At 40.3% G+C, this 16,486-nt stretch overlaps 1 non-coding gene and 1 pseudogene across 1 annotated transcript; both read left to right on the forward strand.

Moving 5' to 3' along the window:
- Positions 1-12,994: 12,994 nt before the first annotated feature.
- LOC118893422 lies at positions 12,995-13,213 on the forward strand (annotated as a pseudogene).
- A 1,638-nt stretch (positions 13,214-14,851) lies between these two features.
- Positions 14,852-14,924, forward strand: TRNAR-CCU. Its single transcript has one exon. It is a non-coding gene; the product is annotated as a tRNA-Arg (tRNA).
- Positions 14,925-16,486: the final 1,562 nt, after the last annotated feature.

The raw sequence follows: 16,486 nt of genomic DNA on the forward strand, positions 1-16,486 counted from the left end.
CCATTGCACTTCCTGGCCCAGATTTGTTGGGAGGGATTTTTTTCTTTGTTTTATCGTCAATTTATTCGTAAGTATTTTTATTATTTTGGATACATTGTATTGTATCCAAAGGTTGTATTTCTCTTCCTGAGAATGCATTGGCTTTTTTTAAACTTTTTTATTATTTTTTCTTTTCTTTTTTTTTTTTTTTTTGGCCACACCATGTGGCATGTGGGATCTTAGTTCCCCAGGCAAGGAATGAACCCACACCTACCTGAAAGGCATCTGAAGGACAGAGTCTTAACCACTGGACCACCGTGAGATTGCATTGTTAATGCACAGAAACGTAATTGATGTTTCTATATTGATTTGGGGGAGGTTGTGCTATTTTTTTGTTTGTTTCTTTGTTTTACTTTACAGAATCTGTTTATTAGATCCAACAGTTTTTGGTTAAAGTATTTTTTAAAAACTCTTCTAAAAATAAAAAATTTTATTTCTTCCTTTCCACGTCTGATACCTTTCTTTTTCTTCTACAATACCTAGGTCATTTCACACCTATATCTGTAGGATAAATTCCTAGAAGTGGAATGGCTGGGTCCAAGAGGGTGTGTTTGTAATTTTGATATTTATTAACAAATTGGCCTCCACAGGTGTTGAACCAATTTAGATTTTTAATCTGCACCATGTGAGCATGGCTTCTCCATGGGATGTGAAAAGAAGCTTTTCATTTCTCTTATTTCTAATAAAAGGGGAGCCTATTCCCCGCCCCCATACTTCAGTGTCATTTGAATCATTTGTATTTTCTTTTCTGTAAAATCATGTGTGGACACTCTTTTTTTTTAATTGAGGTGAAATTCACATAAAATAAAATTAACCCTGTTAAAGTGGCATTAATGCATTCACATAACTATATTCAATATCTGGTAATAAAGCATAATGGAAAAGAATATGGAATAATATGAAATATATATTTTTTTTTTTTTGAGAGACCACCAAATAGTTTTGCAATGTGTCCACTCCTTGCCCAGTTTTTCTTAATTGAGTCATCAACCTTTTGCTTTCTGTTTTGTACAAAGTTTTTATATATTAAGGATTTTAGCCCTTTATCTGTAATATGAGTTGCAAATATCTTCTCAGTTTGTCTTTTAACTTTTGACGTTGCCTATGATTTTTTTTTTTTTTTTTTTGCTGTGCATTCTTTTTATTTTTACATCCTTGGATCTAAATATCTGTTTCTCCTTTAATGGCTTGTGGATTTCCTGATCCAACACTCTCCAAAATTCCACACTGCTCAAAATTGTTCTCACTTTACCTGGCTTGAAACGCACAGGCTGAGACCTCAGCTCTATCCTGGCATTTTCACAGTCCCCCCTCCCCAACATCTCCCTGCAAACTAATTTACTTAATTAATTTAATTTTTAAAAAACCACCTGGGCTTACAGAGCTCTGGTTTCTCAGATATTGCCAAACTTCTCCCAACCTCTTCCTTCCCACATTTATTTGTTTTCTTCCTTCTTCTCTCCTTCAAAACAATCACTCCTTTATACCCTCTGCTATAGCCACCAGAAACCAACCTCACACCCACCCCTTTCCTGATCACAAAATCCTCGAAGATCTTAGAGTAACTTCTCTTCCCCAGTAGGAGGCAGAGACCTTGTAGCTGGAAGTTCTTTGGAAATTGTCATCAGCTTATGCAACTTAATGGGGTAAAAGGTCTCAATCATTTCCCTACTCTCCTCCCATCACCATGGCAACTACCTAACCAATGAATGTCTGATCCTAGGACCTTATCCTGACTTTGATTATTCAAGATTTAATCATCTTGAATTATTAAAACTGCCATCTTGGTTTTCCTTTGGGTTAAGAAGGAACAAAATATTAGCAAACCAAATTCAACAATACATTTAAAGGATCATACACCATGATCAAGTGGGATTTATTCCAGGGATGCAAGAATGGTTCAACATATGCAAATAATCAGTGTACTACACCACATTAAGAAAATGAAGGATAAAAACCATATGATCATCTCAATAGATGCAGGAAAATCATTTCACAAAATTCAACATTCATTCATGATAAAACTCTCAACAAGCTGGGTATAGAGAGAAGGTACCTCAATAAAAAAGGCCATATATGACAAGACCACAGCTAACATCACATTCAATGGTGAAAAGCTGAAAGCTTTTCTTGTAAGATCAGGAACAAGACAAGGATGCCTACTCTCACCATTTTTATTCAACATAGTACTGGAGGTCCTAGCCAGAGCAATTAGGCAGAAAAAGAAATAAAGACATCCAAATCAGGAAGAAAGAAGAAAAACTGTCTCTATTTGTAGATGATGTGATTTTATGTAGAGAAAACCCTAAATATTCCACACAAAAATACTGTTAGAATTAATAAATTCAGTAAAATTGCCAGATACAAAATCAATATACAAGAATCAGTTCCATTTCTATGCATTAACAGTGAACTATCAGAAAGAGAAATTAAGGAAACAATCCCATTTATAATTTAAAAATTTAATCTAGGAGGTGAAAGATCAGTGCACTGAAAACTACAAGACATTGATGAAATTGAAGAGGACACAAACAGATGGAAAGATATATCATGGTCGTGGATTGGAAGAATTAACATTGTCAAAATGTCTATATTACTCAAAGCAATCTATAGGTTCAATGCAATCCCTATCAAAATTTCAATGGTGCTTTTCACAGAAGTAGAAAAGTAATCCCAAAATTGTATGGAGCCACAAAAGACCCCAATTAGCCAAAGCAATCTTAGGAAAGAAAACAAAGCTGCAGGCACCATAGTTCCTGATTTCAAACTATATTACAAAGTTATAGTAGTCAAAACAGCATAGTATTGGCATAAAAACTGACACATGGAGAAACCAGAAATAAATATATGCATATATGATCAATTAATTTATGAAAAAGTAGCTAAGAATATACAATGGGGAAAGGATAGCCTCTTCAATAAATAGTGCTGGGAAAACTGGACAGTCACATGTGGAAGAATGAAACTGGTTCCCTATCTTACACCATACACAAAAATAAACTCAAAATGGATTAAAGACCTGAACATAGTGGTAAATTCCTTAACATTGGTCTTGGCAATGATTTTTTGGATTTGACATCAAAAGCAAAGGCAACAAAAGCAAAAATAAATAAGTGGGACTATATCAAACTAAAAAGCTTCTGCACAGCAAAAGAAACCATCAGCAAAATGAAAAGGCATCCTAGGGAATGGGAGAAAATATTTGCAAACCATATATCTGACAATGGATTGATACAGAAAATGTATAAAGAACTCATACAACTCAACAGTGAAAAAAAAAAAAAAAGAAAGAAAAAGAAAAAAAGAATACAATTTTTAAAATGGGCAGAGAGACTGAATAGACATTTTTCCAAAGAAGACATACAAATGGCCAACAGGTACATGAAAAGGTGCTCAACATCACTAATCATCAGGGAAATGTAAATCAAAACCACAATGATCACACCTGTCAGATGGCTACTATCAAAAAGACAACAAATAACAAGTGTCGGTGATGATGTGGAGAAATGAAACCCTCGTGCACTGTTGGTGGGAATGTAAATTGAAACCCTAGTGCACTGTTGGTGGGAATGTAAATTGGTGCAGCTGCTATGGAAAACAGTATGGAGATTCCTCAAAAAATTAAAAATAGAACTACCATATGATCCAGCAATTCCTCTCCTGGGTATTTATCCAGAGATCTAAAAACACTAATTAGAAAAGATATATGCACCCATATGTTCATTGCAGCATTATTTACAATAGCCAAGATATAACAAAAACAAAAAACAGGGCTTCCCTGGTGGCGCAGTGGTTGAGAATCTGCCTGCTAATGCAGGGGACACGGGTTCGAGGCCTGGTCTGGGAAGATCCCACATGCCGCGGAGCAGCTGGGCCCGTGAGCCACAATTACTGAGCCTGCGTGTCTGGAGCCTGTGCTCCGCAACAATAGAGGCCGCGATAGTGAGAGGCCCGCGCACAGCGATGAAGAGTGGCCCCCACTTGCCACAACTAGAGAAAGCCCTCGCACAGAAACGAAGACCCAACATAGCCATAAATTAAAAATAAATAAATAAATAAATAAAACAAAAAACAATAGCCAAGATATAGAAACAACCTAAGTGCCCATAAATAGATAACTGGATAAAGAAGATGTGATAGATAGATGATAGGTAGATAGATAGATAGATAGATAGATAGATAGATAGATAGATAGATAGATAGACAGATAGATAGACAGAATATTACTCAGCCATAAAAAAAAGAATCGAACCTTGCCATTTGAGATAACATGGATAGACCTAGAGGGTATTACGCTAAGTGAAATAAGTCAGACAGAGAAAGGCATATACTGTGTGATTTCACTTACATGTGGAACCTAAAAAACAAAACAAATAAACAAAGAGAACAGAACATAAACAGAGTTATAGGTACAGAGAGCAAACAGGTGGTTGCCAGAGGGGAGTAAGGTGGAGGAAGGAAAGAAATTTGGTGAGGGAGATTAAGAGGTAAAAATTTCCAGTTGCAAAATAAGTGAGTCATGGTTATGAAATACAGTGTGGAGAATATAGTCATAATCATGTAATATTTTTGTATGGTGACATATCATAACTAGACTTATAGTGGTGATCACTTTGAAATATATAGAAATATTGATCACTATGTTGTGTACCAGGAACTAAGACAGTGTTGTAGGTCAACTATACTTCAAAAACAAACAAATTCATAGAAAAAGAGATCAGATTTGTGGCTACCAGAGATTGTGGGGGGGAGGGGAGAGCAGGAACTGGATGAAGGGAGTCATAATGTACAAACTTCCAGTTATGAGATAAATAAATACTAAGGATGTAATGTACAACATGATAAATATAGTTAACACTGCTGTATGTTCTATATGATAGTTGTTAAGAAAGTAAATTCTGAGTTCTCATACCAAAAAATTTTTTTCAAATTTGTACCTATATGAAATGATGAATGTCTGCTAAATTTATTGTGATAATCATTTCATGGTGTATGTAAGTCAAGTCATTATGCTGTACACCTTAAGTTTTTACAGTGCTGTATGTCAATTATATCTCAAGAAAACTGGAAGAAGAAAAAATAACCACAAGGAGATATCCCCTCACACCTGTTAGAATGGCTATCATCAAAAAGACAAGAGATAACAAATATTGGCAAGGATGTGGTGCAAAGGGAATCATTGTGCACCGTTGGTGGAAATATGAATTGATACAGCCACTATGGAAAAAAGTACGGAGATTCCTCAAAAAAATTAAGAGTAAGATACAGCTATCCCACTTCTGGGTATCGACCTGAACAAATTGAAAGCAGGAACTCGAAGAGATGTTTCTACAACCACGTTCATAGCAGCACTATTTATTCACAATAGCCTAGAGGTGGAAGCAGCCAGAATGTCCACCAATTGGTGAATGGATAAACAAAATGTGATACATACATACAATAGAATATTATTCAAGTTGAAAAAGGAAAGAAATTTGACACATGCTACATGGATGAACCTTGAGGACATTATGCTGAGTGCAATAAGCCAATCACAAAATACTGTGTCATTCCACTCATAAGAGGTCCCTAGAGGAGTCAAATCCATAGGGACAGAAAGTAGGATGGTGGGAGCCAGGGGCTGGAGGAGGGGGTAGGGAGTTAGTGTTTAATGGAAACAGAGTTTCTGTTCCGGAAGATGAGAAAGTTCTGGAGATGGATGACGGGGATGATTGCACAACAATGTGAATGTACTTAACACCTCTGAACTGTACACTTAAAATGGTTAAAATGGTAAATTTTGTATTGTGTGGGTTTCACTACAATTAAAAAAAAAAATCTCAGTGGTGCCATCTCCTAATAACTGAAAGGATGGCTACTTTGTATAGAGAGCTTTCCACGTGCTGGTCTATGAGTTAGCTAGGGCGCTCATAACAAAGAACAACAAACTAGATGACTTAAAAAACAGAATTTTATTGTCTCACCATCCTGGAGGCCAGAGGTCCAAGATCAGAGTATCAGTAAGACTGGTTCCTTTTGAGGGCTGTGAGAGAGACTCCGTTCTATGGTCCTCTGCCAGTTTCTGGTGGTTCGCTGGCAATCTTTGGTTCCCTGGACTTCTTGAAGCATCACCCTGATATCTGCTTTCATCTTCACATAGCAGTCTCCTCTGTATCTGTGTCCAAATTTCCCCTTTTTTATATGGAAGCAGTCATATCGGATTAGGGATCCCTTAGTCCAGTATGACCTCATATTAACTAATTACATCTGCAACAAACTATTTCCAAATACCATCACATTCTGAGGTCCTGGGGGTTAGAACGTCAACATGTGAATTTTGGGGGGGAGACAGTTAAACCCATAGCAGCTGACCACTCTACAAACCTTGTTTTATGCAAACGTGACAGCAAATCTATTAGGTGGGTTGTAGGTTGAGGTCTGTGAAACGGCAAGTTGAAAACTGCAGTGTTGCAAATTGAAAATCGCCAAACACCAGGATAAGCTACACAAGATGGCAAATTGAATATTGCAGTCCGGGCAAGGGAACAATTTTAGGTCAAACTATATGAAATGGCAAATTGGTCACATGCTGACAAGTCTGTATGGTTTAGCATACTTCACTGAGATTCAAAGAGGTTATACAATTTCCCTAAGACCACGTAACTCTGGTGGAGCTGGGATTGAAACCCAGGTCTGACAGATATCAAAGGCATCCCCCACAAGACCATCCTACACATCCTGCATCTTCATGATGTTTCCTGAACACTCAGGCTGACTCTCTCTGCTTCCAGAATAAACCAGTTACCACGTGGTATTTCAATAGATTTTTTCTTCAGTTTTCATTGGAGTATAGTTGCTTTACAATGTTGTGTTAGTTTCTGCTGTACAGCAATGTGCATCAGCTATATGTATACATATATCCCCTCTTTTTTAGATTTCCTTCCCATTTAGGTCATCACAGAGCATTGAGTAGAGTTCCCTGTGCTATACAGTAGGTTCTCATTAGTTATCTGTTTTATACATAGTATCAATAGTGTATATTCCTCTCACACCCCCCTTCCCCCTTCAGTATCCATAGGTTTGTTCTCTACAACTGTGTCTCTATTTCTGCTTTGCAAATAAGTTAATTTGTACCATTTTTCTAGATTCCACATCAACAGATTTTTTTTTTAGGCAGCTGTTTCCCCCACTCTACTCTGAGTTCTTTGAAAGACACATAAACAAGAAGAGAAAAAAAGAAGGTGGCATTTGAGCTGGGGGTAACCCAGAGGTTATCCCCGGAACATGTGAATATGTTACCTTCTATAGTAAAAGGGACTTTGCAGATACTATTAAGCCTTGAGACCAGGAAGTGAGCCTGGATTATCCAGGTGTGCCCAATGTCACCACAAGTTCTTATAAGAGGGAGGCAGGAGGGTCAGAGAAAGAGATGCGAGGATAGAAGCAGAGGCCGTAGTCGGAGAGAGATGCGAGATGCTGCGTTGCTGGCTTTGAAGATGGAGGAAGGGACCATGAACCAAGGAATGCAGTGGCTCCTTGAAGCTGGAAAAAGCAAGGAAATGGATTCTCACCCTGGACTCTCCGGAAGGAGCACAGTGCCACCGACACCTTGATTTTAGCCCATCGAGACCCCTTTCAGACTCTGACCTTCAGAACTCTAAGCATATGAACTTCTGTGGTGTTAAGGCACAAAGTTGGTGGTCATTTTTCACAGCAGCCACAGGGAACTCATACGGGCCCTCCTCTTTGCCGCAGTGGCTGGGGTTCCGTTTTCTCACTAGCCCCTGCATCTCTCCCCCTCTCACCTCTCTCTTCATAGATCTGACTCCCTTCTCTCACAGAGCACCTGAGATCTGCTTTTACTGATGCGCAAGGAACTTCACATGTCTCAACAATCCTACCGAAGTTATATACCAGAACCCATCAAGAGATTTTTTTTTTTAACAAAAGGACCATCATCCACTTCCAGAAATGAATTGTGCCACCCCACTTGAAAGCCAAGGACCACTGTCAGGACCATGAGCCCCACTATGGCAGAAGTGGGGGAATGCTCGTGGGTGTGTTGTAAAGTAGAAAATGAGGACTTCCCTGGCAGTCCAGTGGTTAAGACTCCATGCTTCCACTGCAGGGGGCACAGGTTTGATCTCTGGTCAGGGAACTAAGACCCTACATGCCACGCAGCCAAAAAATAATAATAATAATAAAGTAGAAAATGAGGCTACAACCAGGTTATGCAGAGCTAAAATGCTAGGCTAAGAACTGAGTGTTTCTTGCCTAGGCAAGAGGGAGCCATTGAAGGTGCTAGAGTGAGGAGGGCCCCGATTGGATTTATAGTTTTACAAGGAACCTTCTACATCATTCTCCCTAACCCCAGGACTAGATCAAATTCTCTCCTCTTGTGCCTATATTATGACTGGTACTTTCCTTCATAGTGCTGTTTACAATTAAACAGCTATACACAGAAATATTTGCTAACTCTCTATCAAGACCAGGCTGGCCTTGTTTTCTTCGGGCATTAGAGTGTCTACAGTATCGCATGGGAATGAGTGTAATAATGACAGAGAAGAAAGGAGAAGTACTTCTGAAAGGAAAGAAGGAAGTAAGGCTCAACATCATTAGTCATCAAGGAAATGCAAATCAAGACCATCATGAGATACCATTGCACTCCCCCTAGGATGGCTATATTCGGAAAAGACAGACAATAAAAAATGCTGTCAAGGATGGAGACAAATTGGAACAGTGGTGGTTAATATTATGTGTCAACTTGACTGGATGTGTCAACATTTTGATGGGATGTCCAGATGTCTAGTTAGGCAACATTGCTGGGTGTTTCTGGAAGAAATTATCATTTGAATCGGCAGACAGAGTGGAGAGCACTGCCCTCCCCAATGTGGGCTAGTTCTCAGGCCTTTGGACTTGGACTGGAATTACACCAACAGCTTTCCTAGAAGTCCAGCTTGCAGATGGCAGGTCATGGGGCAAATTCACATGAGCAAATTCTTCGTAAGTCTCTATAAATACGCATCTCTTACTGGTTCTGTTTCTCTGGAGCACCCCAACTAATACAGGAACCCTCACACATTTCTGGTGGGATTCTAAAATGGTGTAGCATCTGTGGAAAATGGTCCTGCAGTGCCTCAGAAGTTAAACGTAGAGTTACCACGTGATGCAGCAATTCCACTCCCAGGTATGTACCCAAGAGAAATGAAAACTTATGTCCATACAAACACTTGGACACAAATTTCCACCCCAACATTATTAACAATAGCCCCAAATTGAAATGACCCAAATGTCTGTCAATGAATGATAAACAAAATGTGATACATCAATATGATGGAAGATCATCTGGCAGTTAAAGGGATGAAGTACTGACACATGTTACCACATTAATGAATCTTGAAAATACAATGCTAAGAGAAAGAAGTCAGATACAAAATCAGATACATGATTCCATTCTTGTGAAATGTCCCCAACAGACAAATCCATAGAGACAGAAAGTGGATTAGTGGTGTATTAGTCAGAGTTCTCCAAACAGAATCAATAGGATGCACAAAAATATAGAGAGAGAGATTTATTATAAGGAACTGGCTTACACGATTATGGAGCTGAACAAGTCCCCAAACCTGCAGTTGGCCAGCTGGAGACCCAGGAGAGATGATAGTGTAGTTCAGTCCAAAGGTCCCCAGGCTCCAGCCAATGGAGGGAGTTGATATTTCAGTTTGAGTATGAAGACAGAAATAACCAATGTTTCAGTCTGAGTATAAAGGAAGGAAATAAAAATAAAAACAAATGCAAGAGGGCTTCCCTGATGGCACAGTGGTTAAGAATCCGCCTGCCAATGCAGGGAACGTGGGTTAAAGCTCTGGTCCAGGAAGATCCCACATGCCGTGGAGCAACTAAGCCTGTGTGCCACAACTACTGAGCCTGCGCTCTAGAGCCTGTGAGCCACAACTACTGAGCCCGTGTGCCACAACTACTGAAGCCTGCGTGCCTAGAGCCCGTGCTCCACAGCAAGAGAAGCCACCGCAATGAGAAGCCCACGCACCACAACAAAGAGTAGCCCCCACTTGCAGCAACTAGAGAAGGCCCACGTGCAGCAATGAAGACCCAATGCAGCTAAAAATAGAATAAATAAATTTTAAAAAATAAAATAAATGCAAGAAAAAAACCAATATCCCAACTCAAAGGCAGTCAGGCAGGAGGAGTTTCCTCTTAATTAGCTTTTATTTTTCTCCCTTCAGGCCTTCAACTGATTAGATGAGGCCCACCCACATTAGGGAGGGCAATCTGCTTTACTCAGTTCACTGATTCAGATGTCAACATCATCCAGAAACACCCTCGCAGACATACCTACAATAATGTTTGGCTAAATATCCAGGCACTCTGTGGGCCATCAAGTTAACACATAAAAGTAACCAGCACAGTGGTTGTCTAGGGCTGAGGGAGGGGGTACCGGGGACTAACTGCTGATGGGTACAGGGTTTTGGGAGTGGGGGATGATGAATGTATTCTAAAATTCATTATGGTAATAGATGCACAATTCTGTGAATGTACCAAAAGACAGTGAATTATACACTTTAAATGGATGGATTTTTTGGTATGGTATATGAGTTATACCTCAATAAAGCTGTCACAAAAGTAAAAGAGGGGACAGAACATTGTAAATCAACTATACTCCAATAAAATTTTCAAAAAATAAAAAAGAATAAAATTCACAGAGCATGAAAAAATAAAGATAAATAAATAAAAACAAGCATAAAGGGTGCTGCCATATGCTATAGGCATGATGTTTCAGAAGTGTGGGTTCTCGGGGCTTCCCTGGTGGCGCAGTGGTTGAGAATCTGCCTGGCAATGCAGGGGACACGGGTTCAAGCCCTGGTCTGGGAAGATCCCACATGCCACGGAGCAACTAGGCCCGTGCGCCACAACTACTGAGCCTGCGCGTCTGGAGCCTGTGCTCCACAACAAGAGAGGCCGCGATAGTGAGAGGCCCGCGCACCGCGATGAAGAGTGGCCCCCGCTCACCACAACTAGAGAAAGCCCTCGCACAGAAACGAAGACCCAACACAGCCAAAAATAAATATAAAAATAAATAAATTTAAAAAAAAAAAAAAAAAAAGAAGTGTGGGTTCTGAAAATTATCTACCATATACAAGTTTCAATTTTTCAGGAATCAAAAACCCAGTTTTTATTTCGCCCTTTCTTTCCTCTTTTTCCTCATCTTTTGAGAAATTCACCACAGCAAGGGAGTTGAAAGGAGGCAGAGAAATTAAGGAGGAAGATACAACAAAAATTGGACTCTTTTGCTGTTTGCTAGCCTCTCCTATGACGGTTTCATTTTATAATGTTCCCTGTTGGGAAATATCGAAGCAATTTTTTTTTTATAAATTTATTTATTTTTGGCTGCATTGGGTCTTCGTTGCAGTGTGCAGGCTTCTCATTGCGGTGGCTTCTCTTGCTGCAGAGCACAGGCTCTAGGCACACGGGCTTCAGTAGTTGTGGCTTGCGGGCTCTAGAGCACAGGCTCAGTAGTTGTGGCACACGGGCTTAGTTGCTCCGCGGCATGTGGGATCTTCCTGGACCAGGGCTCGAACCCGTGTCCCCTGCACTGGCAGGCAGATTCTTAACCACTGCACCACCAGGGAAGTCCCTGAAGCAATTTTTACTCCAATGAAAATCCCTTTATCTCTGGTCTCAGTTTTTACTAAATAAAAGGACTGGACCGGATGACCTCCAGCTTTAGTAGTCAATGACTCTGGACCTGGACAGGGGGAGAGGAATCACCACAAATTCCAGTGATTTACACACAAAGTATAGTTGGCTGTAATAAAGTTAATGTTAGAGCATGGTCTAAAAAATTGTTCTTTATCCATCAACCCCATCCTGTAATGAGGTATTCCAAATATATGCTTTCAGTGAAAATAAAATCATCTAGAAATTACAAAGAGAACTTCTGGATTATGAGAAATGTCTATGGAGTTAATAAATTGCTCTTAATTCAAGTGTAATGGAAACATAAATAAATAAATAAATTATTAATTAAAAAAAGAGGGAAGGAAGGAAGGAAAGAAAGAAGGAAAAGAGATTAAAGCAGAGAAGTATGTAAATAAAGAACAAAGAGTTTGCTCGCCACCCATTTCTACAAGGATGAAGTCGTAACCTACCGCAGTTGCTGAGCAAGTGTACACCCTGAGAGGAACTCAGGATGGGGAACTGTATGAGGCACTCCATGCTTTGGACAAGCAGGCCTTAGATATTTAGATATATATCTCAGGAAGAAGTTAAATGATTCCAGATTCTTGCATCTTCCCATACACAGAAAAGCACTAAATGCATTAACTTGAGATATTTGTTCTTTGTGACTAGCAGTAATCTTTTACCAAGATGTATGCTTGACCGAATGTATTCCCTAGCCAAAAATCACGTATCAACTGGCATTCCCCACTGCCTCCTCAGAGCATTTTCCTCAGAGCTAACTGAGTAGCTGTCTCCTGGGCTATAGTCCTCAGTAAGACCCCGAAAAAAACCTTAACTCACAACTCTTATGTGGTGTGTCTTCCTTTAAGTCGAAAAAGCCCATGCAAGAGAAATAGAGCACTAAGAAGCAATGGAAAGGGGCTTCCCGGGGCTTCCCAGGGCTTCCCTGGTGGCGCAGTGGTTGAGAATCTGCCTGCCAATGCAGGGCACACGGGTTCGAGCCCTGGTCTGGGAGGATCCCACATGCCGCGGAGCAACTGGGCCCGTGAGCCACAACTACTGAGCCTGCGCGTCTGGAGCCTGTGCTCCGCAACAAGAGAGGCCGCGACAGTGAGAGGCCCGCGCACCGCGATGAAGAGTGGCCCCCACTTGCCGCAACTAGAGAAAGCCCTCGCACAGAAACGAAGACCCAACACAGCCATAAATAAATAAGTGAATAATTTTTTTAAAAAAAAAAGAAGCAATGGAAGGATGTGGGTGAGACTTCGCGGGCCTCACTATGTCTGCCATCTTCAATTTTCAGAGTCTGTTGACTGTAATCTTGCTGCTTATATGTACCTGTGCTTATATCTGATCCTTGGCACCCAGTCTCCTGGACAGAAGTAAAACTGGGTTGTTGGGTATATTTTGGAAGTGTGCCAGAATTGGTGAACAGAAGAAGCCTTATGTTGCAGTATGCTGTATCGTGATGGCCTTCAGCATCCTCTTCGTACAGTAGCTTGGAAGAATGTCAGAATTCAGTTGCCATCAGATTTAAATAAGAAAAAAAAGAGGAGTTATCTGCAGAAAATAATGGAAAGAACGGTTAACCCTTTTATCTCTGAACATTGAATGAGATAAAGTTGTAGCTGCTGTTCTCTGTTTTTGTTATTGGACCAATGTTCTATATAAATAATTAGGGGGACTTCCCTGGAGGTCCAGTGGTTAAGACTCCGTGCTCCCACCGCAGGGGGCAGGGGTTCTATCCCTGGTCAGGGAACTAAGATTCCGCATGCCGAGCGGCGCGGCCAGGAAAAAAAAACAAAAAACAAAAAACCAACAACAACTATATAAATAATTAGGATGTAACCATTTAATAATCAGAGTGGAAATACGTCTGTAACAATCAACCTCAGTCCTGTCACTACAATATTACATTCTGCATATGTCATTCTGTTGTATCAGGTACCAGTTTTTAGTGAGGTATCTTTAAGACACATGGTAGAAAACAAACTTGGTAAATTACTCAAGTTCCTTTCACTGTGATTTGGAAACAAGAAATCTTTATAGAATGAGACCTTTTTTGGACTAGCTTTTTTATTTTTTTTATTTTTTAGGAACTCCTTTATTTATTTATTTATTTATTTATTTATGTATGGCTGTGTTGGGTCTTCGTTTCTGTGCGTGGGCTTTCTCTAGTTGCGGCAAGCGGGGGCCACTCTTCATCACGGTGCGCGGGCCTCTCACTGTCGCGGCCTCTCTTGTTGCGGAGCACAGGCTCCAGACGCGCAGGCTCAGTAGTTGTGGCTCACGGGCCTAGTTGCTCCGCGGCATGTGGGATCTTCCCAGACCAGGGCTCGAACCCGTGTGCCCTGCATTGGCAGGCGGATTCTCAACCACTGCGCCACCAAGGAAGCCCCTAGCTTTTTTATTGAAAAAAGAAAGGTTCAATTTGTGTTGGTAAGGCTTGCATTCATATTTAATAATGCTGGCTTTTCCTCTGGCCACAACATTTTGAGCATTAACCAGAGTACCTCTACTTTTAGCCGACTGTCGTTTATTACAGGTGTTTAAACTATTTAAAATAAGCCTATGCAGTTCTTAAGAAGGAAGATAAATGAGATGTGACTTTAAGGGTACTATTGAGAAGAGGTTCCTATTTAACATGAAAGAATTCGGAATAGCTGACTGGTGTTATCGTCTCTGAAACCTCTAGTTAGATATGGATAAAAATGCCTTAAGCATAAATTTGAGCAGCTGTCATTCTCTGAATAAGGCTACATGCTTAGGTCTCTACATGTTAATTACCCCAACATGCAAAGGGTGTTTTTGTTTTTTAATACAGCACTTTAAATCTAGTTTATGTTTTGTCTATCAACTTGAACTGGAATACTGTGTCTTAGTAAGTGATGATAAACAGTTTTCAGATGTACTTACCATATGCCATGGCATACATCCCTTTGAGCTTTGATGATAAAAGAAGACCTTCAGTAATTTTCATCGAGGCAAGAGGAACGTGGGAAATGTGACATAAATTTTGTAGCAGAACAGTTATTACACATGTATGGTTAAGGTTTCTTAAGTTTCAACCAAAATCCAGTTAAAATTACAAAGCTAAGGAGAACTTCTTAACTAAAATGTGCCCTTGATAGGGACTTCCTTGCTGGTCCAGTGGCTAAGACTCTGCACTCCTACTGCAGGAGGTCCAGGTTCAATCCCTGGTCAGGGAACTAGAGCCCACATGCTGCAACTAAAGATCCCACACAGGGTAACGAAGATCCTGCATACCACAACTAAGACCTGGTGCAGCCAATTAAATAAATATATTTTAAAAATTAACCATTAGAGATAGTACTGATTAGATGTTGTTGTCAGCTATTAATTCCCCATAAAGATAAAAAGAATAAACCTTCTTTTTTTTTTAAGAAAAAAAAAAGAAGCAATGGGCTGAATAGCTCTCTTCAGAGAGATTTAGAACTTAGGACCTTGAGGGAAATGGTCCCCAGCCTGAAATTCTCATGAAACTCCATAACTTCTGAAAGTTGTCCTGTGAATGACTCCTCTGGCCCACTTCCTCCTGAAATGATGTCATTACCCTCCTGTCCCAGTTCCCTTTTCTCTCTCAGCCCTTGCCCTTTCAGCCCACACCTTAGACTGGCTCAAACATTTACTGAAGTACCACTGTGGAAAAATGTTACATGCCTTATGATAATAACAGCAAAACTTATACAGCATTATGCTAGTGTTTAACATTTTACATACACTACCGTCTTTAACACTTACAACAATCCAGTGATGTATGTACTTGTATTGTCACTGCCATTTTGCAGATAACAAACTGTGGCACAGAGAAGTTAAGTAACTTGCCAGAAATCACACAGCTAGGAAGAGGCAGAGCTGGGATTCAAACTCAGGCAGTCTGGCTCCATGGCGCATACCCCACTGCTTACAACAACTTAGTTATTCTGATGCCTTTATTTTCCCATCTTACAGGCAAGGAAACAGGTTCAGAGAGGTTTAAAGACTTGTCCACAGTCACCGGCTAGTAACTGACAGTGTCAGGATTTGAACCCAAATTATCTGACTCTGTGTTTCATGATTTTAACATTCTCTGCATGTTCTTTTGATGATGACAAAAGCCTGAAAGTTTGTTAAGCTGAGGAAGAAAACATATATGTCTTTAAAATTCACCATATACATGACTCAAAGGCCATGCTGGCATAGGTATATAAACTGCATTTCCTGTAAACCTCTCCAGCCCTAGCAACCAAATGAAATCATTTGAAGAAAAATAGCTCAAATTTCCCCAGTTGGGGTAACCACATCCCTCAGTATGATGCAAGACCCCAGAGAGTCTCCACGCTCTACATCTCTGTGAACTTGTATGGGATGCACCTATGAACAGGGTCACTTTCTTGGTGAACCCATAAATGTCCAGAGGCACAGCCCTGGAGGAGTTAAAATCTGTGAGACTTAAAACTACTGGAAGTTGGGATTTCCCACAACGTGGCATTCTAAGAGAGGTTAGCAGGGTTGTTCGGTCTTCGAAAAACTGATCTATGAATTCTTCCTCATATTCCGTCCGTTCCCATGGGGGTCACACAAGACCCAGAGAAAGCAAAAATCCATGCTGGCATATCTGGGGCAGACTGTCCTCTTCTCTCCCCTTATCACAGGATGATATTACAGTCGCGTCGCTCTTTCCTCCCTTACAATGAACTCTGTATTGTAAGGACTGTTCATTGTCGTTATGCAAATAGACCCAGAGAGGTTGGGCCCCCGAAAGTAGGCA

This window comes from Balaenoptera musculus, chromosome 3, assembly GCF_009873245.2.
Source record: "Balaenoptera musculus isolate JJ_BM4_2016_0621 chromosome 3, mBalMus1.pri.v3, whole genome shotgun sequence".
Taxonomy (NCBI): domain Eukaryota; kingdom Metazoa; phylum Chordata; class Mammalia; order Artiodactyla; family Balaenopteridae; genus Balaenoptera; species Balaenoptera musculus.